This window comes from Mesocricetus auratus, unplaced genomic scaffold (genome assembly GCF_017639785.1).
Source record: "Mesocricetus auratus isolate SY011 unplaced genomic scaffold, BCM_Maur_2.0 Super-Scaffold_15014, whole genome shotgun sequence".
NCBI classification, from domain to species: Eukaryota; Metazoa; Chordata; class Mammalia; order Rodentia; family Cricetidae; genus Mesocricetus; species Mesocricetus auratus.
This window is the reverse complement of record NW_024429186.1, coordinates 24,641,920-24,665,081: the sequence shown is the minus strand read 5'-3', so window position 1 is coordinate 24,665,081 and position 23,162 is coordinate 24,641,920.

Below are 23,162 nucleotides of genomic sequence, written 5' to 3'. Positions count from 1 at the left end.
CCATACACTAGGGCTAAACACTGATCCACTACAAGAGGCTCATATACTGCCTGGGCCTCTAAACTGACACCCACATTCAGAGAGTCCGGTTTAGTCTTGCACTGGTTTCCCAACTATCAACCTGAGGTCCACAACTCTTCCTTGTTCAGACTACCTGTGTTTGTGCATCTTTCCACTCTGGTCTTGACCTTTTACTCATCACCCCTCTCTCTCTGCAACTGGATTCCGGTAATTCAGTTCAGTATTTAGCTGTGTGTATCTGCTTCCATCAGCCACTGGATGAAGGCTCTAGGATATCATATAAGGTAGTAATCAATCTCATTATCAGGGAAGGGCATGTAAGGTAGCCTCAACACTATTACTCAGATTATTATATGGTCTCATCCTTATAGATCTCAGGACACTTCCCTAGAGCTAGATTTCTCTTTAAACCTATAATGACTCCCTCTGTTGTGGTATCTCTTTTCTTGTTCTCCTCTATTCTTCCCTAACTCAATCTTCCTCCTGGTCCACTTCTGCCCACACTCAGGGCAGAGGGCAGAGGACAGAAAACAGAGACCAGAGAGTATTGGATTTGCTTGCATCCACCAAAAGGGAACCCTGGTAAGAGGAAGAGACTCTGTTTACACCCACTGCAAGAAGTGATGTGGAAGAGGCAGTATGAGAACACTCTCAGCAACAGAGAAACAAATATGACAACACCAGAGTCTAGAGATTCTACACCAGTAAGACCTGAACACCCCAATGCAGATGAAGCAGAAGGGAATGACCTTAAAAACACCTTCATGAAAATGATAGAGACCCTGAAAGAATATGTGAGAAAAACCCTTAAAGAAATGGAAGAAAAAACAAACCAAAAATGTAAGAAATAGAAGAAAAAACAAACCAAAAAATCCAACAAATGCAAAAAAGGGAGGAAAACATGATGCAAAAATTACAGGAAAGAATGCAAACAGTGCAAGAGTTGAAAGCTGAGAGGGAGACAATAAAAAAAACACAGTCTGAAGGAATGCTTGAAATAGAAAACCTGGGGAAACATTCAGGTACTACAGATATAAGCATAACCAACAGAATACAAGAGAGGTAATAGGGATCTCAGGTGTTGAAGACACACTAGGAGAAATAGATTCATCCATCAAAGAAAATTTTAAGTCCAACAAATACTTAACACAAAATATCCAGGAAACATGGGACACCGTGAAAAGACCAAACCTAAGAATAATAGGTTTAGAAGAAGGTGAAGAAACCCAACTCAAAGGGAGAGAAAATATATTCAACAAAATCTTAGAAGAAAACTTTCCCAAAAGAAAGAATTTCAATGAAGGAATAAGAAGCTTACAGAACACCAAATAGAGTGGATCACAAAATGAAGTCCTCCCACCACATAATAATCAAGACCCTAAGCATACAGAATAAATAAAGCATACTTAGAGCAGCTAAGAAAAAAGGTGAAATAACATATAAAGGCAAACCTATCAGAATTATACATGATTCTCCATGGAAACTCTGAAAGCCAGAAGGTCCTGTAGAGATATTGTATCAACACTAAGAGACCACAGATGACAACTCAGACTACTATAACCAGCAAAGCTTTCAATAACTATAGATGGAGAAAATAATATATTCCATGACAAAACCAGATTTAAACAATGTATATCCACTAAGCCAGCCAGCTCTACAGAAAGTTCTGGAAGGAAAACTCCAGTGCAAGGATGTTAACTACAACCAGAAAAACATAGGAAATAGATAATCCCACTTTGCCAACACCCAAAGAGAAAAGGGGTGGAAATCCACATACAATTCCACCAAGAACAATCATTCCAAAACAAATGAGAACTAGCAATCAAAGGCCATTAATATCCCTTAATATTCATGGTCTTAACTTGCCAGTAAAAAGGCACAGGCTAACAGAATGGATTCAAAGACATAACACATACTTCTGCTGCATACAAGAAACTCACCTCAGCCTCAAAGATAGACATTACCTCAGAGTTAAGGGTTGGGAAAAGATTTTCCAATCAAATGGTCCAAAGAAACAAGCAGGGGTAGCAATCCTAATATCTAACAAACTAGATTTTAAACTGAAATCAATCAAAAGATATGAATGAGGTTATTTCATATTCATCACAGGAAAAAACCAGCAAGATGAAGTTATGATTCTGAACATCTATGCCCCAAATCCAAAGGCATCCACATTCTTAAAAAGCATTACTAAAACTCAAACCACACATAAAACCTCACACTTTTATAGTGGGAGACTTCAACACCCCACTATCACCACTAGACAGGAATAACAGACAAAAACTTAACAAAGAAACAAAGGAACTAATAGAAGTTATGAGCCTTTGGGTTAGACAGACATCCATGCAACATTCCATCCAAACACAAAAGAATATACATTCTTCTCAGCGCCTCATGGAACCATCTCAAAAATTGGAAACATAGAAAACCTCAACAGGTACAAAAACATTGGAATTACTCCATGTATCTTATCAGACAACCATGCCTTAAAGGTAGAGTTCAACAATAACACAAATTGCAGAAACACTACAAACTCATGGAAATTGAATAATGCGCAATTGCACCACTCCTGTGTCAAAGAAGAAATTAAAAAAAAAGAAATTAAAGACTTCCTAGAATTCAATGAGAATGAGGACACAACATATCCAAACTTATGGAACACATTGAAAGCAGTGCTAAGAGGAAAGTTCATAGAACTAAGTGTCCACATGAAGAAACTGGTGAAGAGTTACACTAGAGATTTAACAGCACAGCTGAAAGCTCTAGAACACAAAGAAGCAAACTCACCAAGGAGGAGTAGAAGCCAGGAAATAATCAAATTGAGGGGGGAAATTAATAAAGCAGAAACTAGGAAAACAATACAAAGAATCAAAGTAACAAAGAGTTGGTTCTGTGAGAAAATCAACAAGGTAGACAAACCTTTATCCAAACTCACCAAATGGTAGAAAGTGAACATGCAAATTAACAAAATCAGAAATGAAAAGGGGTACATAACCACGGACACTGAGGAAATCCAGAGAATCATCAGGTCATACTTTGAAAACCTGTACTTCACCAAATTCGAAAATTTAAAGGAAATGGACAACTTCCTGGAGAGATATCACCTCACAAAATTAAATCAAGAACACATAAGCAATTTAAATAGACCTATAAAACTTAAGGAAATAGAAGCAGTCATCAAAAGTCTCCCAACCAAAAAAATCCCAGGGCCACATGGCTTCAGTGCAGAATTTTACCAGAAATTCAAAGAACAGATTATACCATTTCTCCTCAAAGTAGTCCATGTAATAGAAGCAGAATGGTCTTTGCCAAACTCTTTCTATGACACTTCAATAACCTTGATACCCAAGGCACACAAAGACACAACTAACAAAGAGAACTTCAGAACAATTTCCCTCATGAACATTGATGCAAAAATACACAATAGAATACTAGCAATTCAGGTCCAAGAACACATCAGAAAACTCATCCACCATGATCAAGTAGGCTTCATTCCAGGGATGCAGGGATGGTTCAACATATGAAAATCTATCAATGTAATCAAAATATAAATAAGTTGAGAAACAAAAATCACCTGAACCTTTCACTAGATGCTGAAAAAGCCTTTGACAAAATCCCACACCCATTTATGATGAAGGATTTGGAGAGATCTCGGGTAACAGGTACGTACCTAAACATAATAAAAGCTATATACAGGAAACCAACAGCCAACATCAAACTGAATGGAGTGAAACCCAAGGCAATTCCTCTAAAATCAGGAACAAGACAAGGCTGTCCCCTCTCCTCAGATCTCTTCAATATTTTACTTGAAGTTCTAGCTAGAGCAATAAGAAAACAAAAGGAGATCAAGGGGATACAAATTAGAAAGGAAGAGGTAAAACTTTCACTATTTGCAGATGATATGATAGTATACATAAGTGACCCAAAGAACTCTACCAGGGAACTCTTACAGCTGATTAACAAAGTAGCAGGATAAAAGATCAATTCAAGAATATCATTAGCCCTACTCTATACAGACAATAAGATGGCTGAGAAAGAAATCAGAGAAACATCACCCTTTATAATTGCTACACACAACATAAAATACCTGGGCGTTATGCTAACCAAACAAGTGAAAGACCTGTATCACAAGAAATTTGAGTCATTAAAGAAAGAAATTAAAGAGGACACCACAAAATTGAAATATCTCCCATGCTCTTGGATAGGTAGGATCAATGTAGTATGAATGGTATCTTGCCAATAGCAATCTACAGACTAAATGCAATCCCCATCATAATTCCAGCACAATTATTCACAGACCTTGAAAGAACAATTCTCATCTTTATATGGAAAAACAAAAAACCCAGGATCCCCAAGACAACTCTGCTCAACAAAGCAACATCTGGAGGCATCACGATTCCTGACTTCAAGCTCTATTATAGAGCTATAGTCCTGAAAACAGCTTGGTATTGGCAATAAAATGAACAGGTAGACCAATAGGTGAGGCCAAGAATTCTCACCCTGAACTCTTGTGGGGAGGGTCTAGGCCCTGGCCTGGATGAAATGACAGACTATGGACATCCCCATGGAGGGCCTCACCCTCCCTGGGCAAATGAGGGGATAATGGGGAATTTGGGGGAGGGCACATAAGGAGGGGAGGGAAAGGGAGAGGGACCTGGTACTGACTTGTGAACCAACCATGTTTCTAATCTAAATTTAAACATAAAAATAAAAAAAATTAAAAAAAGAAAATTCAGGTACTCATAAAAGGTGAACTCATATTGTCCATTCCCAACTTCCAAGTTATAATCAGAATATGCTTCTGATAAAATCATGACTATATATCCATTCTTCTTCATGCTATAATATAAAGGAAATCTTTAAGTTTATTCTATGAAACAAATGAAAATATTGTTAAAAATACCACAATTCTTTATCAAATAATGCTTTATACTCATATAAATAATACAAGAATAATTTGCAACTTTGAAAAACTGTTACATTTTTGTCACAGTATGCTAGTAGTTTTAAGACAGTATGTTCTCATCTAATTATACCTGACACAGAGAGAAAATATCAAGAACATTTTGATTTAAAAATATGTAAATCTTAGGGGTTCTAGGAAAAGTCCTATTTTAGCAATAATCCAAATAGTGACAAGTTCTGAGGCAGGTAATTTATCTGCATTTTGATACATCACTCCATAGATTTAAAGAGAATTAGCAACAACTATAAAGCAGGGTTAATCTGCTAACTGATTTGTGGAGAAAAAATACACTTTTTTGTTTTTGAAATGGACTTCTATTTACTGAGCTGGGTGGGAAAATAGACACAACTTTCTTTTGACATAAATAGAAATGAAATGTCATGATTTTCAGTGCTTTTAAAAAAGATCATTTTGAATCTGCAAAATCCCAATAAAACTATATTGCAGTAATTGTAATTGCCCCTGGTTTCCAAGCCTGTATTCCTAAGGACTAAGGAGAAAACATTTAAAACGTGTTTCTCTTAACAAAAGTTTTTGCGAAGTGTGTTGATGCCTAGCTTAGAAACATGAATCATAAGATTCTGTTTTATTACTAATTAAATTTATTCAGGTATTTTATATCCTGACTGCAGTTTCCCCTCTCTCCTTTCCTCCTACTCCCTTCTGCCAACCCCACTCTGCACCTCCCTCCCCCCTTAATACATTTTTCCTCTTTTTCTCTTCAGGAAGTTGTAGGCCTCCCATGGGTGTCAACAAAGCATGGCATATTAAGTTGAGATAGTACTAAACACCTCCCCTCAAGGCCTGGCAAAACAACCAAGTTGAGGAATAGGTTCCCAAAAGTCAGCCAAATTGTCAGGGACAGGGTCTACTCTCACTGCTAGGAGTCTGACAAGTAGACCAAGAGAGACAACTGTCACATATATGTAGAGGACAAATGTCTAATTGTCATCAGACAGTCTTTGTCCAATAGCTGACACAAACTGATGCAGAGATCCAGAGACAAGCACTGTGCTGAACTCTGGGAATCCTGTTGAAGAGAGGAAGGAAGAATTACAGCAGCTAGAGTGTTCAAGGCTCAACGTCATCATAAGGCAACCCACAGAGACAACCCAAGTGGGTTCACAGGAGCTCACAAACACTGGACCCACCACTAAGGAACCTACACAGGACTGAGATCCTCTACATATGTTTGACATCTTTTGCTTTGTTAATCATTTCTTTTTAAAAAGTTTTATTATATATTTAAATTAGAAACAAGCTTGCTTCCCATGTCCATCCCAGCTCCCTTTCCCTCCCCTCCACACCGGCTCCTCCCCACCAACTCCCCAAGTTCCCCACCCAATCCCCACTCTGTTCCACAGGGAAGGTATGAACCTCCAAGGGGGATCTCTAGAGTCTGTCATTTCATTCTGGGGACGGCCTAGGCCCTCCCCCAAGAGTCCAGATTGAGAAAGCATCCCTCATTGTGGGATGGGCGCCCAAAGTCCATTTGTGTGCCAGGGATGAATACTGATCTACTAACCAAAACCCCATAGATTTCCTAGGCTTCCTCAATGACACCCACATTCATGGGGTCTGGATTATCAGTTCTAATAATCCAAGTATTTCCACTTGGCCTTATCTTAGCAGAGATAAGGTCAAGGCCTCTTAATCCATTGGGTTCTATATCACATCTGCTCAGCTTCTCCGCAGAGAAGAGAAAACAGCAATTTCCTGTTTGTCCCTGCTTATATACTGTTACTGCCTGCTATATCACTTGCTGACTGGATGACATGGTGATTTCTCTTTACTACATTTACCAGAAATCTCCTATTCTCCTAGTCCTGTCTACCTTGCTTTCCTATTGGTTAACAGTGTTTTATTCATCAACCAATAAGAGAAAATGTACAGAAGAATATTCCTCATCATTTTTACTTATGGGTCTGTATGTGAGATTCTCACAGGGGCCAGAAGAGGGTATTATATCACTTGTAACTATGGTCATAGGTGATGATTAGCTGCCTAGTATCCTTCTTGGGAGCCAACATTCAATTCTCTGCAAGAACAGACCGCATTTACTTAATGACTAAGTAAAATTTATCATATTTTAAGGAGAATACAATACTTTCATGTAACATGCAAAATAAAAACCCAGAAATAGTATTGGGGTTCAAGCTGATGGCCAGAAAAACAAAGCAGTAAGCCACTACCTCTACCTCAGGACTGAAATGGTGATCCTGGCTCTATGAATCCTCAGAGTGCAATGCTGTCTCCATGAATCCTCAGAGACAATAGATCTCCCTGTCTGGACACAATCTGCACATGAGACCTTGTGATTCTTTCATTTATACCACCCTAGTGCTGGGATTAAAGGTATGGGATCCCAAGTGCTAAGATCACCTTTGTGTGAGCTTTGCTTCTCTTTTGGCCTGGATCGGTTTTGTGTAGATCAGTGTGGTCTTCAACTAACAGAGATCCATCTATCTGTCTTCTGAGACCTGGGAATAAGGGTGTGTACCACCACAGCCTGACCTTTATGGCTTGGAGCTAACTTTGCATTCAGAACCCTCAGACAAGATTTATTAAATTACAAATAGTATATCACCACACTTTCATAAACTGTAAAATACATTTTAACTATAGTCTCCATAATGTTCGTGAGATCTCATGTTTCTGAAAATTTATGCTTTTATGTATTTATTTACATATTTTCTGAATTTGTGCATGCGTTGTCTTCTCTAATTTAGGGGCTGTGGTTTGATCCCTGTATGATACTGAACAGAGGTTTCAAGAGTAAGCCTCTTTGCTTTACACTTAACATTAGAGAGAAACTTTCAAATAGATGATAATGTCTGGAGTGCCATACACGATTTCTGCTATGAAATACATTCTCCTTTATGTACTTTGCTTGGAGATTTTTTTAATATGAAAAGAAGTTAATTTTTCAAAAGTTTATCTTCCTTTAATTCATCGAAGTAAATGTATATATTTGTCTTTTGATCTGTTAAAATGGTATGGATATTTCCATTTCTTTAACAGCTTAAACTATGCTTGTGTTCTCATGATGATTCTTATTTGACCATACGTAAATATTCCTGTTAACATGCTGCAGTCTGGTTTCTAGAATCCAGAGGAATACATTTGCATATTTTTAACCCGCAGTAATCAACATACAAAGGTCCTTCTCTGGATTAAAATGGATATAACAGAGCTTCTAGATAATCACTTGACTTCCATGTGATTCACTCCAATACAAATAGCATATTAATTTATTTGTCAGATAGAGACCTAAGAACATTTCAAAAATTTATCTCTGATTTTTCTATATTCCTTCCTCAAAATGTATTTTACCTTATGCCTTATTTTTGATAAAACTACTGAAAAATCCCTAATTCTCAGCTATAAATTTGGTAAAATAACAGTAATAGATGGTATCTTAGAGCTACTATGGTATTAAGCAAGCATAATTTAAATCACTCAATATGTTTAATGCTAGATGCCAAATTAATGTTATTTATTAATATTATTACTTCAATCTAAACTGTGTGTGTCAAAATATTAAATATGTTTGCCAAGGGTCATGTTGCATGTCTTTAATCCCAGTACTTGTATGTCAGAGGCAAGCAAATTTATGTGAGATCATGGACAGCCTGCTCTATATAATGAGTTCCAGGAAAGTCATGGATATGTAGAGAGAGAACTTGTCTCAAAAAAAAAAAAACAAATCAAAACAAAAAATAAATATATTTGATCAAGAGTCAAAAGCAATTGTTAGATAAAATGTCTCTTAAAGTAAATTTTAAATTCTTGTCTAATAAAGTGTACATTATTTTTCACTTGATATGCAAGCTCATTTGAAAGAATATCAGAACTCAGGGTTAAAAAAGGCATGAGAAAGAAGAAAACATGACTGAAAGAATAAAGTACATAAATTTTCCACTTTGTATGCAAGCCTTTTCTGTTCTTACTACTACCCACAGATGCACTCTTAGTGTTTCATCAGTCTTTGCCTTAGAGAAATGCTCTATATTAACATTTGACTCAATGCAAAACAAATGAAGAGAGATTTCTTTAAGCCTTTAGTACTCTGTACTCTTATTCAAACTTCTCTAAAAGCTTTAGATGCAAAGTCTGTGTTGGCCATAATACTTCTTCTTCCTTTTATTTATTTTTTCCTTTTCTAACTGTGCTCATGTGAACAATACAGACACTTGAAAAATCATATTTTGAAAGGGAAAAGGAATAAGTGGATCTAAAAACTCATTTGTGGAGCAGAGTATTGGCAATGCTTAAAACTATGGTGGATGTATTCTTTACCTCAAAATACTCTTTTAGAGATATACTAAGTGAAGTTGAAAAAAACATGAGCATAAAAAGAAAGAACAATAAGGGAATAGCAGAACAAAAAAATCTTTAGTACCATGTTGCATAATGAGAAGATTGACAGGGTAATATACAAGCAATTAAGGAGACAGAGGAAATGAAAAATTCATTGACATGTATGAGACAATGTTCATAAAGCTATCCCAACTCACATTTAGAATACTTATATGCAAGAATAACTGCTAATCTATGAAGCTGCTTTGGGGACTAATCATCTGTCAGTCAAGAGTATTGACATGCATTTCTTAAGAAAACCTAATATAAATTTGAGGGAAAGTAGAGTATTGAATTTTCTGACAACTAAGTGATGATTTACATTGTTTTAAGAACTTCTAGTTCAGTATAATCTGTAGTACTCAGGGAATAATAGAGGGGAGCTCAGAAGAAAATCAGCTGTTATCTATAGTAACAGAAAAAACAGTATTCCTGATGTTGCCTCTTTTAAGAACTGAGAATTTCTTTCTATTTCCCACATCCCTTGATGTATAACTGTTATCTTAAAGCACTTAAAGTCCTACGCAATGATTTAGATCTCTCTTGATTTACAGTTTAAAAGCAGATGTACAAAAGCCAGTATTAACACACTCAACCCTGAGAGAACATCATATGAGGATCATATTCTGGAAAGAAAATCTTTCTCTAAAAGAAAGTTTCAATTAATTTGTTTATTTATTTAATTTGTTAATATTTATTTATTTAATAATTTATTTACATGACAGTCATAGTTTCCCCTCCCTCCTATCCTTCCATAATTTAAATATGTATGTATCCATGTGTCTATGTGTATTTGTGTGTGTAGGTGAGTAGAAATGTCTACATAATACATGACAAGGCATCAGATTTCTTGGAGAAAGATTAATACAAATCCTGAATTGCCTTTCATGCCTGGGTGCTGAAAAGAAAAGGATGCTCTAAGAAAAACAGTGCAAACTCTCAACCACTATGCAATCTTGCCAGGCCTAATAAAGTCATGCTTAGCAAACACTATCTTACATAAATAATTTCCAAATATTTTTTACCTAAGCATTTATAGAATTGGGGATATGACTGAGTTTCTGTATTACTCCAAGTGTGCATGTTTGTGATAAATTTTGTCTTGATGATTTTGACACAGAAGCATTAGTTTTTTTAATTTGTAAAGGATGTCAGCTGCTTTTTACATGACTTTATTGAGTGCTTTAAGGAATGAAGAATATGATGTGTGGAAATAAGGACAGAAGATTGCAATGTGTCTTTTTGAACTCAAATTGGAACAACATAACATAAAAATTATATTAAATTATATTATAGATTGACATTGGTTTTAAATATTCTTTGTCATTTAGTAATGGCAAAGTATAAAGTAACAAAGGCAAAATACACTTTATATATTAGTTTGTTATCCATAATGGTATTTGTATTTCTTATATAGCAAGGAGGATAATTTCAAAAGTCAATTTTATTAATTTTATTTTATTAGCTCATAGAATAGTAGCTAGTTTTGACTTCAATTGATCATGTTTGAACATTCATTTGGATTCCTTAATGATTTTAGATTCTCATATAGTTTTTCAATGTTAAATTGTACTGCTTTTTCATTGTTAAATTTAATGAAATAGTTAATATGAATTACTGGTATAAAATACACAGTGTTTAAGTCTTTCAGTCTTATTATTTCAATGGAAATAGTCTTGTGTTCGGTTCACTATATGTTTGCTGGATTTTTTTAATGTAGTCTTATCTTTTATAAAGTGTGTGTGTGTGTGTGTGTGTGTGTGTGTGTATACATGCATACTCAGTTGCCTGTTGAGTCCAGAAGAGAGTATTTTATCTCCTGGAGCTGGAGTTACAGTCTGTAGCAAGCTGCCATATATGCATGTTTTAAACAAATCCTTGTCCTCTGAAAAGGCAGCAAGTGCTCTTAATTGTTTAGTCATCTCTCTAGTCCCACATTTTGTTGATTTCTCAAGCTCTGAATATAGTGTTATAAACAGTGAGTTTAAAAGTTTCTAAATTCCCTGACACAGTGTAATAATTTTATTAAGGATAATAGCAATAATGAAAATTGTATAAGGAAAACATTTTTGTAACTATAATTTTGATTTAGTACAAAAGACTGAATAGGTTAAAAAACTGTAACAGTAACTCTGTTAATTATTATTATTATTATTGTTTTGAGAACTTTGGACAATTTGTTTTGATCATATTTACCCCCACTCCTTTCTCATGCAAAATGGTCCTATATAAACACCCAACTTTGTGTTCTTTATTTTTTGTTGTTGTAAAACCATCAAGTTGAATTAATTGTATCTATATTTTCTTGGATGTATAGCCTTCTGCTGGTGTATGGTTGACTTATCAGGGACAATATCCTTAAAACTTACGCTCCTTGTCCCTGAAGTTATCAATTATCAATATTTCCTGAGCTCTGGGGAGGAATTTAATATATACTTCACCATTATATGAGTATACTTCTTCTGTTTACCCATGATATCATGATTGCAGTTAGTTCATGTCCCTGTCCTGTTGTGTGTGGCAGGCACTGATATCTTGTGTTCACCAAAATTCTTTGTCTTTTATAGTCTTTCTGTTGCCTCTTCCTACTTAACCCTGTACATACTGGCAAATTGTCTTCCCATTATGGGGTAACTATATTTAATATATACATGATATATAATTTATATCTGGAACTACAGTAAGTATGTAGCATTGTATATGATTCAATATTCTTCACAATTTAGGATTATTAATGTGAAAATGGTATGAATTATACATTTATAAATAGTGAGGAGACAGTTCAAAATTCCCAATCATTTGTAGGATGCATCATAGAATTCTAGTATGACAAACAAAACAAAAGGGTCGGTATTTCTAAGAAAATTCTAATTTAATGTCCTTTACAATAGTAACAAAGGAGCACTATTTGTCTTCATTTCTTTTCAGGTTCATTTGTGTCTTACATTATTTTAAATATGTCTACCAACAGATTCAATATCAAGTCATTTGGTGACTATCCAAATTTCAAATTATACTGTAATAATGGATACGTACCATGAAACCATAACAGACTTTATGTTCTTTGAAAAATAATTTTGTACCATGATTTGCTTTCAATGTGTTAATATTTTTCCAGTTTACAAAGAAAAGCATTTATAATTTTAGTGTGTTTGCTCTAAAGGTTGTAAATACCTTTTGACCTTTACTTAGTATTGATGTATTTTTATCCATACACAATGGGTTTCATTATATATTCACACAAGTACCTAACACATTTTTATGGTATTTAATTGCCCATTATTACTTTCTATGGCTCTGCCACTTTTGCTGATTTTTTCTTCCGTTTCCCTATCCATTCCATTTTTACTAGCCCAGTAAGTTTAATTAGAATTGGGTGAGGAATTGTTTTCAAGAAAATGGCTCACTTGCTAGAGACTCTACCCCTAAAGTGAATGTCTCTTCCCTTATTAGCAAGCATAGTTTCACATTGCTACCCTCTGTCTTATTGAAATTCTTACAGTCTTTACAAACTCTTTCTGTGATTCTGCGATCTTCTGTGATTTTTGTGGGGAGATGGTGGTAATATAGATGTAATATTTACGGAAGAAAGTTCAACTGTGATTTATTCTTATCACTGTGACTCATAATAGGCCTTTGTAGTCAATGTCACCTACTTCCAAGCTTCTATTTTAATGTTTGGATCAGCAGTAATATATGTGTATGGCTTGCCCAGCCATGGAGGGTCTCTGTTACTCTGTCTTATTTTGAGATTGTAATATAATCACATTCTCCTATCCCTTTCTTCCATAGCTTCTCATATGCCTGTCTGATACATACTGAAAAAGAAGCCATGCAGTTTTGACTACCTTTTGAGTTTTCTGATAAGGATTCCCCACTCCTGTGAAACCAAGGCTTTTTATTCCATTAATACACTTGCCTTTTTACAACTGTTTGTGTGTCTTGCTTTTTAGTGAAGTTATCCACTGAATACACAGTTTTCTGTCAACAAATCTGCCCCAGCATCATCACAGTACCTTTAGACATTATGCACAGTGGCTAGCAGGGATAAGATTCTAAACCATTGCCAGCTTTTTTAAATGTATGTATGATGACCCAAACATTTGGTATCTTCATTAATAAAGTGAGCTCATCTAGTTTTGTTCTGCCACCTATAAAACTCTACTGTCAGGGAAGCCTTAGGGTATGCAATATATGCTACTAGAAGCATTCATTAAACCACCTACAGACTCTGGGAGCAGTTGTATCTGTCCCTTCAAACTCATTTTCCCACTGATTTTATTTATACTAGAGTACCATTTTCATAGTCCTTTAAGGCATCTTCAGTTTTGCTTGACCTTCACACAAGACCCTCCCTGCCAACATTTTCTGAAATTGAACTTGACCAGCTCTAGTACTCCTCTTTCAATTATTGTATCTCCAATGCTGTGTTATACTCCCACCCCATTTAAAGTATATTTTCTGCCTCTCCCCAACTTGTGCAACTTTTTTATTTTTACGCTATATACAGAGAGTCTCAGTCACATATAATTGCTCATTTTATGATAATAAAATTAAAACCTAGGATTCATATATGGGGAAACTATGTAGTGATTTTACTTGACCCTGAGTTATTTCACTTAATGTAATATATTCCAATTCAATTCATTTAAAATCCCATTGTCTGTGTGTACCAATTTTTTACTAATTAATAGGGAAACAACAATGGAATCTTGAAATTTGCAGCAAATGGATGGCACTAGAAGAAACCATCCTGAGTGATATAACCCAGTCACAAAAAGACACTCATATATGGATTTTGGACATAGTGCTCACAAGAAAGAAACTGGAGTATAATCATACTAGAGAATTAACAGCACAACTGAAAGCTCTAGAAGAAAGAGAAGTAAATTACCCCCAGAGGAGTAGATACCAGGAAATGATCAAACTGAGGGCTGAAATTAATAAAGTCAAAACAAAAAATGAAACAAAGAATCAATGTAACAAAGAGTTGATTTTTTAAGAAGATCAACAGGATAGACAAACCTCTAACCAAACTAACCAAAAGGCAGAGAGAGAAACATGCAAATTAACAAAATCAGGAAAGAAAAGGGAGACGTAACAACAGACACTGAGGAAATCCAGAGAATTGACAGGTCATACTTTGAAAAGCTGTGCTCAACAAAATTCGAAAATTTAAAGGAAATGGACAATTTTTGGATAGCTATCAAGAATATATAAGCAATTTGAATAAACCTATAAACCCTAATGAAATAGAAGCAGTCATCAAAAGTCTCCAAACCAAATAAAGCCCAGACCCAGGTGGCTTCAGTGCAGAATTCTACCAGAAATTCAAAGAAGAGATAACACCAATACTTCTCAAAGTGTTCCACACAACAGAAGCAAGAGGCTCATTGCCAAACTCTTTCTACAAGGCTACAATTACCTTTACACCCAAGCCACACAAAGACACAACTAACAAAGAGAGTTACAGACTCATATCACTCATTGATATTGATGCAAAAATGCTCAATATAATACTGGCAAATTGAACCCAATAACACATCAGAAAAATCATCCAATATGATCAAGTATGCTTCACCCCAGAAATGCAGGGATTGTTCAAAATATGAAAACCCACCAATGTAATACACCATATAAACAAACTTCAAAAGAAAACCACATGATCATCTCACTAGATGTTGAAAAGATTTTGACAAAATTCAACACCTCTTCAAGATAAAGGTCCTGGGGAGATCAGGGATAATTGGAACATACTGAACATAATAAAAGTAATATACAGTAAATCAACAGCCAACATCAACCTAAATGGAGAGAAACACAATGCAATTCCTCTAAATCAAGAACAAGACAAAGCTGTTCACTATCTCCATAACTCTTCAATATTGTACTTGAAGTTCTAGCTAGAGCAATAAGACAACAAATGGAGTTCTAAGGAATACAAATTAGAAAGGAAAAAGTCAGTCATTCACTATTTGCATATGATATGATAGTTTACATAAGTGACCTGCAAAACTCTACAGAGGAACTCCTACAGCTGATAAACACATTCAGCAAAGTGGCAGGATACAAGATTAACTCAAGAAAATCAGTAGCCCTACTATATACAGACAATAAAAGGGCTGAGAAAGGTTGCTTCCAGGATCTAGCTATTACATAAAATGCTGCTATGAATATAGTGCAACAGACATTCTTGTTGTATGAATGGGCATCTTTTGGGTACATGTCTAAGAGTGGAATTGCTGGATCTCATGGTAGACTGAGTCCCATTTTCCTTAGGGATCCCCATACTGATTTCCAAAGTGGCTGTACAAGTTTGCACTCCCACCAGCAATGGACGAGTGTTCCCCTTTCTGCACATCCTCTTCAGCATAAGCTGTCATTGGTGTTTTTGATTTTAGCCATTCTGACAGGACTAAAATGATATCTCAGAGTTGCTTTGATTTGCATTTTCCGGATGGTTAATGATGTTGAACACTTTCTCAAGTGTCTCTCAGCCATTTTATACACCTCTATTGAGAATTCTCTATTTAGTTCAGTCCCCCACTTTTTAATTAGATCCTTTGGTGTTTTGGAGAGTAGCTTTTTGAGTTCTTTGTAAATTTTGGAGATCAGTCCTCTGTAAGACGTGGGATTAGTGAATATCTTTTCCCAATCTGTGGGGTGCCTTTTTGTCTTGCTAACTGTGTCCTTTGCCTTACAGAAGCCTCACAGTTTCAGGAGGTCTCATTTATTAATTGTCCACCTCAGTGTCTGGGCTACTGGCATAATGTTCAGGAAGCAGTCTCCTGTACCATTTCTTTCAAATGTACCTCCCAATTTCTCTTCTAACAGGTTCAGTGTGGCTGGATTTATGTTGAGGTCTTTGATCCATGTATGCTTAAGTTTCATGTATGTTGATAGACATATAACTATCCTGCAGTCTTCTACATGCCAATATTCAATTATGCCAGCACCATTGTTGAAGATGCTATCTTTTTTCCATTGTAAAATTTTTGCTTCTTTGTCGAAAATCAGGTACTCATAGGTTTGTGGATTAATCTCAGCGTTTTGAATTAGATTCCATTGGTCTACCTTAATATTTTTGTGGCAGTACGAAGCTGTTTTCATGACTATGGCTCTATAATAGAGCTTGAAGTCCACAACTGAACACTAGATAGAGAATATGTGGTACATTTACACAATGGAATTCTACTCAGTGGAGAATAACAATGGAATTTTGAAATTTGCAGGCAAATGGATGGCACTAGAGGAAACCATCCTGAGTGAGGTAACCCAGACACAAAAAGACAAACATAGTATGTACTCACCCATATATGGATTTTAGATATGGATCAGGGGAGTGTCAGCCTATATTCCCAGTGCCAGTGAGTCTGGGAAAAAAGGAGGTTCCCAAGAGAGATGCATGACACCCCAGAGAAGTGAACTGAGGCAAGATCTCCTGAGCAGATTGGGAACATTGGGGGAGGGGAGGGGAAACCAGGAAAAAGAGAGCAGGAGAAGAGGAGGGGAGAAGAAGGCATGGGAGAGTAGAAAGGTTGAGTGGAGGTAAGAATAGAGGAGAGCAGGATGAGATATAACAAAATAGATGGAGTCATTATAGGCTTAGGAGAGAGCTGACGCTAGTGAGATCTCCAGAGATCTACAATTATAACAGCAACTGGCAAACTAAGCAATAGTGGAGAGTCTATATTAATAGTCCCTCCTTGATGATAGGGTTGATGATTACCTTATATGCCATCCTACAACCTTCATCCAGGAACTGATGGAAGCAGAGACATACCCACAGCTAAACACTGAACTGAACTCCTGGAACCTAGTGACAGAGATGGAGGAGTGATGAGCAAAGGGGTCAAGACCATGATGGTGAAACCCAAACAGATAGCTGACTGGATAAGGGGAGCTCTAGAATCCCAGACTGATTCCTGAGAGGCCAACCGGGGACTGATCCAGACTCCATGAATGTAGTACCAGTGAGGAGGCCACAGAAATCACTGGGACCTTGTGTAGTTTATCAGAGTTTACCATGATGTATGAATGATCTTTGGAAGCCCATTACACATGGAGGGATGCTCTCTTAGCCTGGACACATGGGGAAGGGCCTAGGTCCTTCCCTAGATGAAATGACAGACTTTGGAGATCACCTCCCTGAGGAATGATGTGGGAATTGGGTGGGGGACTGGGAGGGCTGGCTGGTGAGGGACAAGGGAGGAGGGGTCAGAGAGGTAGCTGAGATTGACATTTGAGGCATTCATGTGTCTAATTTAAATAAAAACATTAATTGAGGAAATAGTAGACCTGAACAAGGGGGAGCGCATGGACCCCAGACTGATAGCTGGGAAACCAGCTTTGTACTGTTATAGATACCGTGAACATGGATGCCAGGTTGGAGGTATAGTAGTGAATTAGTATTGTTCCTTGTACACGAATGGACTTTGGGAGCCCACTCCACATAGAGGGAAAATCACTTAGTATAGACACACAGGAGAGGGTCTAGGCCCTGCCCCAAATGATAAGACAGACTTTGAAGATTCCAATTAAAGGGCTACCCTCCCTGGGGAGCAGAAAGTGGAAGGAACAGGGGATCTATGGGAGCAGGGGAGGAGGGAAGGGAGAGGGAACTGGAATTGTCCTGTAAACCATGTTTGTTTCTAATTTAAATTAAAAAAGGAATAAAAACATTTGCCTGGTACATTTAAACAATATCTAAGATACTAGTTAAACAAATCTTTTGCAAATCATAAATATGACAAGAGGTTGTTATCCAATACAGATAGAAAACTACAATATCACTGAGAAAATTAATTGTACAAATGAACCTTAGCTATATGGAAAAAATGTACAGCACCATATTGTAGCATAGGAAGCTCCATAGAAATAATAATTTAAATAAAATGACTAATTTATAAAAGAAATAAAATTTAAAGAAAAAAAATGATTGCTAGAATATGGAGAATGCAGAACCCTCACACACTGTTGATAGAAATGTAAATTTGGGTAATCAATATTGAAAACAATATGGTGGCCCTACCCCACAATTAAAACTGTATCTGTCATAACTCCCTGAAATATCTCTGATGGTAGGAAATGATCACTATGTCATTTATATATCCATTGAAAATTCAATTCATAATAGTCAATAAATGGTAGAAATCAATATGACTTAGATGAGGAGTACATAAAAATGTAGTAACTATGATTCCCTCTTCTCCCTTTCTACCACCCACTCAATCTTCCTTTTCCCCTATGACCTACTCCCTCTTCCTCTTCTCCCCCTCTCTTCTTCCTAGCTCCCACTCAGGTTAGAAGACAGATCAGGCACCAGTGTGACCTCTAGTGATCTAAAGGGATGACACCAATTGGCAAGCTAAGCAATAGTGGAGAGACTACCTCGAATGCCCATTCCTGATAATGAACTTGATGTCTATAACTATCCTGGAGCCTTCATCCAGTGACTGATGTAAGCAGAGGCAAATGCCTACAGTTAAACACTGAACTGAATCCTACGAACCCAGTGACAGAGAGAGAGGAGCAATGAGCAAATTGGCAAAGAATGGGCTGGAAAAACCAGCAGAGACAGCTGATCTGAACAGGGGAGAGCTCTTGGACCCCAGACCAACAGCTGGGAGGCCAGCATGGGACTAATCCAGACCCCTGAATGTGAGAGTCAATGAGGAGGCCTGGGAAACCTATGAGGATCAGTGTTTATATCTGGCATACAAACAGACATCGTGTGTCCATAACACAAAGAGGGATGCTCTCTCAGCCTGGACTCTTAGGGGATTGCCTGGACCCTGCCCTGAGTGAAATGACAGACTCTAGATATCCCCTATGTGAAAGGAAGTGGCGATAGGGTGGGAGGCTGGGGGGGATGGTGGGGGGTGCGAGAGGAGGGGAGGGAGAGGGAACTGGGATTGACATGTAAAACAAGCTATTTAAAATGAAAATAATAATAATAAAGAAAAAATGTAGTAACTACACCAAGTAATACCTTAGTAGAAGCAAAGTGAATAAAACCCACAATTTGTAACAACACAGATGAAACTGGTAGCACCATGTTGAAGGAATTCAGTCAAAAAAAAACAAAAATATGTTATTTATTTTGCTCTGCTATAAGCAAAATCATCCTATGACATCATATCTATGCAATATTCTGTAATAGATAATGTTGAAAGGCTTTTTCCACATTACAAATCAGCTACTTGGAGTTCCTTTGTAAAAATGATTTAAAAATTATATCCTCAGAACCTTTTATACACGAATGAATTCCAGAGAATATTTTTAAGGAATTAATTGGATTGGCCAAGATCTATGTCAACCATTAGAGAATACATTACTCTTTCATTTCTCTCCTCTTTCTGTTATATTTACCAATCAATCCCATGAAGACCTTTTTAAAAAGTCAGTGTACATCCTTTGAAAATAAAAGATTAAGTTTTTCCCCAAAGGATATACACTGACCAAAGAAAGCAGTAGAAGAATGTGACATAAAGAGAATTACGTATCTAAGTAGTCAGCAAAAATGACACAGTCTATCTATCTGGAGCAACTACATATAGGCATTAATGTTAGAGAAATGCTATTGTCTTTAAAAACTTAGGCATGAGTCATTGTCCTGAGAGCTGGGCTCCAAGATGAAGTTTTTGAAAGTGAGTTGAATTGCCATTATAAAGACATTTAGAGTATAAAATCTTACAATGCTCACTTGGAAATATTTCAGCAAGAGAAAAGTTAGAGAGTATTTTCAGTCTTCTTCCTCTGTAATAGTTTTAGAAATATAAGTTTGTCTTTTCTCCTTGACAATTTATAATTGAAATGATTTGAGAAACTATAGCAGGCAACTGTCAGAACTAAACTTCCCATAGTCAGTTTCTTCTCTGAGAACTGGTTCTCATCATATACTAAAGGGTCATGCAAGCTTCAAGGAATAAAGAATCAATGAACTTTCCCAGACCTAAAGCCCAGGAATGACAGCAGTAATCGGCCGAGCAAGATAGTCTAAAGGATGCAATAGTGTTAGTTATATTGCAGGAATACCAACAGCCATCAAATTAAAGACAAGGCTTAGAGTTACCAGTTTTCTAAACTGGTATTATGTTCAACTACATTACAAACAATTTCCTTTGCATCTACATGGAAGTGTAACCGTCACCTCTAGTCAAAGACCTATTTTGTAGCAGAGAACATCATGAAATGCAAACATGATCAAAGTGTGGGGAGCAATGGACCATGGAATGCCCTTTCTCAACTGATGTATGCACGTAACAACCTCTACAAGTAAGGATAGGGGACATTAAAACTAAAAAAAATCTCTAAAATTTGTCAATATCTAGTAATATCTATATAATTGTGTTTTTGCTTGTGTGTGCGTATATGGTGGTTGATAATGCAGACATTAGTCTATCATTATTACACACTAACATGAGTGCAGGTGTGATGCTGTTCCTTTGCATGACAGACAAGGTGGAGAAGGTTTACTCACATGTGTACTCACATGAACAACTAGAAAATTCGTCTCCAAATTTTGTTTCCTTACTTTGAGAAAGTTACTGTTTGAATTTTTTTATTTTTAGCCTATAGCCTAATTTAGTTTTGACCATTAATGCTTTAACTAGAATTAAAACATCTTTGATTGATGAGTACTTTGACTTTTTTAAACCTATGTTGACGATGTGATTAACACGTACTGAATGAATCAATGGAAGTCTAATTTGTAAATTAATCACATAAGCAAGTTTTTTTCATTCTGTGTAGCTTCTAATATAAGAGCAGATTTAAGAGCAATAAATTAAAATTAACTGAGAGTACTAGAAGGAATTTACTTCTAATTGAGGAAACCTCTGCCTTCACTGAACTTTGCCACTTCCCAATTCATTTTGCCCTTTCTTATTATTAATATAAACTTGTGCAAACAGTAGACTTACAACCACTTGGCACTGTGAGTCATGGTACCCTCAGTCTCAGTAATGCTCACTGAAATTTTGGAGAATCAGCCATCACTAATTGTATAATCAACAATTATGTATATGACAATACATGAAAATATTGATATCACCATTGTTAAACCCCAAAATAGAGGCAAATTCATCATGCATTAATAAAATATAACTCTATCATTTAATTGAGAAACTAAGTAGAATACTGTATAGTAATAAAAATAAATGAAATGCAAGCCAATAGGTAGTTATGATATGAATAATCAGAAAAGTTATATTTGAACAATGCAAAACAGATGAAGCTGTGCATCTTATTCAATTCATATGTATCTCAGGCCAAAATAGGAAAAAGTAATATCTGTTAAAGAATAATGGCTACTTATTGTAATGTGGTGATGTCATAGGGCAAGTAATAGAGTGTGTAGCTCTGAGATACTAATCCATTGAACAACATTGTGCTAACATGATTAAAATGGGAGACAGAGTTCTTGGAATTTGAGTTTTCATTTGTTCTATTTCTTTTTTTACTGTGGTACAATGGGCATGTAACAAGTGCAGATGAAGATGCAACCACGTGTTCTTCAAAATTTGTCACAGACACTGGATAAGTAGTGAGAATGACACCCTGCAGTTCTACAGTGTTTCCATGTCTTGTCACCTATTTAATATTTAACCTAATAACACAGAGAGAACTCAGGACCAAAACTTATCTCACAAAAAATAACAGCTTTCAAAATAAACTATCTTCAAGCCACTATTTGCAGTTGGCCTTTGTCAAAAGTACACATTTTTATTCACGGTTGACTCCAGGTGATGAATTCGTACCAGTGTCTCAAGTACAACAGTTCATGGTACTTTTTATAATCCCTCCATTCTTCCTAAATATTTACCTTCTCAGATCCTGTAAAATTTTGATGATATTATAAAGAGTTATTTTTGTATGTTTATAATAATGTTTATTTCTTTTTTTTCTAAGAGTTAAATGCTGTTCTTTGTGTTCAATGCTTATTGTATTAATTTGTTGACTTCTGAAATGAATAAGAAAACTCTATATTCATGATACTTATACTTTTTCTAGTGATATTTTATGCTTTAAATGTTTGCTTATGAAAATAACTTCCAGGAAGGAGCAAAGCATTCATTTCATATCAGATTAAATTCAATTTTGTTCTCACAACAGATGTGCACAAGCCATTTATCCTTCCAGGGAAATAATTCGGTTTACCATTTTATCTTTGTATCATTTATCAAAATTTCTAAAGTGAAAAGGTCTATGGACTGTCCAATGCAGCCCTTTGAACCTCATTAAAACCCTTCTGTATCAGTAGCTACAGATGGTATAGAAGGCTGTCTTCAAGTTGAAAAGCATATCACCTGATAGAATTGGAGCATCTAGAAAATAGAAGGGCAGGCAGGCAGGCAGAGAGAGAGAGAGAGAGAGAGAGAGAGAGAGAGAGAGAGAGAGAGAGAGAGAGAGAGAGAGAGAGAGAGAGAGAGAGAGTCAGCTAGGTTACCATTGCCAAACAATTTTGAGATGAATGGTCACAATACACAACTAGGAATCCCAACTCTTTAAGCAATTTACTCAGCAATAAGAACTAAGATAATGAGTCTAGATAAACTTTGATAGTAAGATTTTCTTGAAGAGATAGAAGGACAGGGTACACATCTATTCTACAGATGTGAACTAAGCTATACAGGCATTCTTAGAAATGTCAGTATAGGAATACTGATCACCTATTGTTATTTCACATAGCAGATTGGCCTTTGACAATATGGTTAAGATAAGTTAAGGAAAAGTAGATGTCACATTAGCCCATGATCCAGTCTATGAATACATCCTCTAAAAATTGCAGAAACATAAGAAATGGGTTCCTACC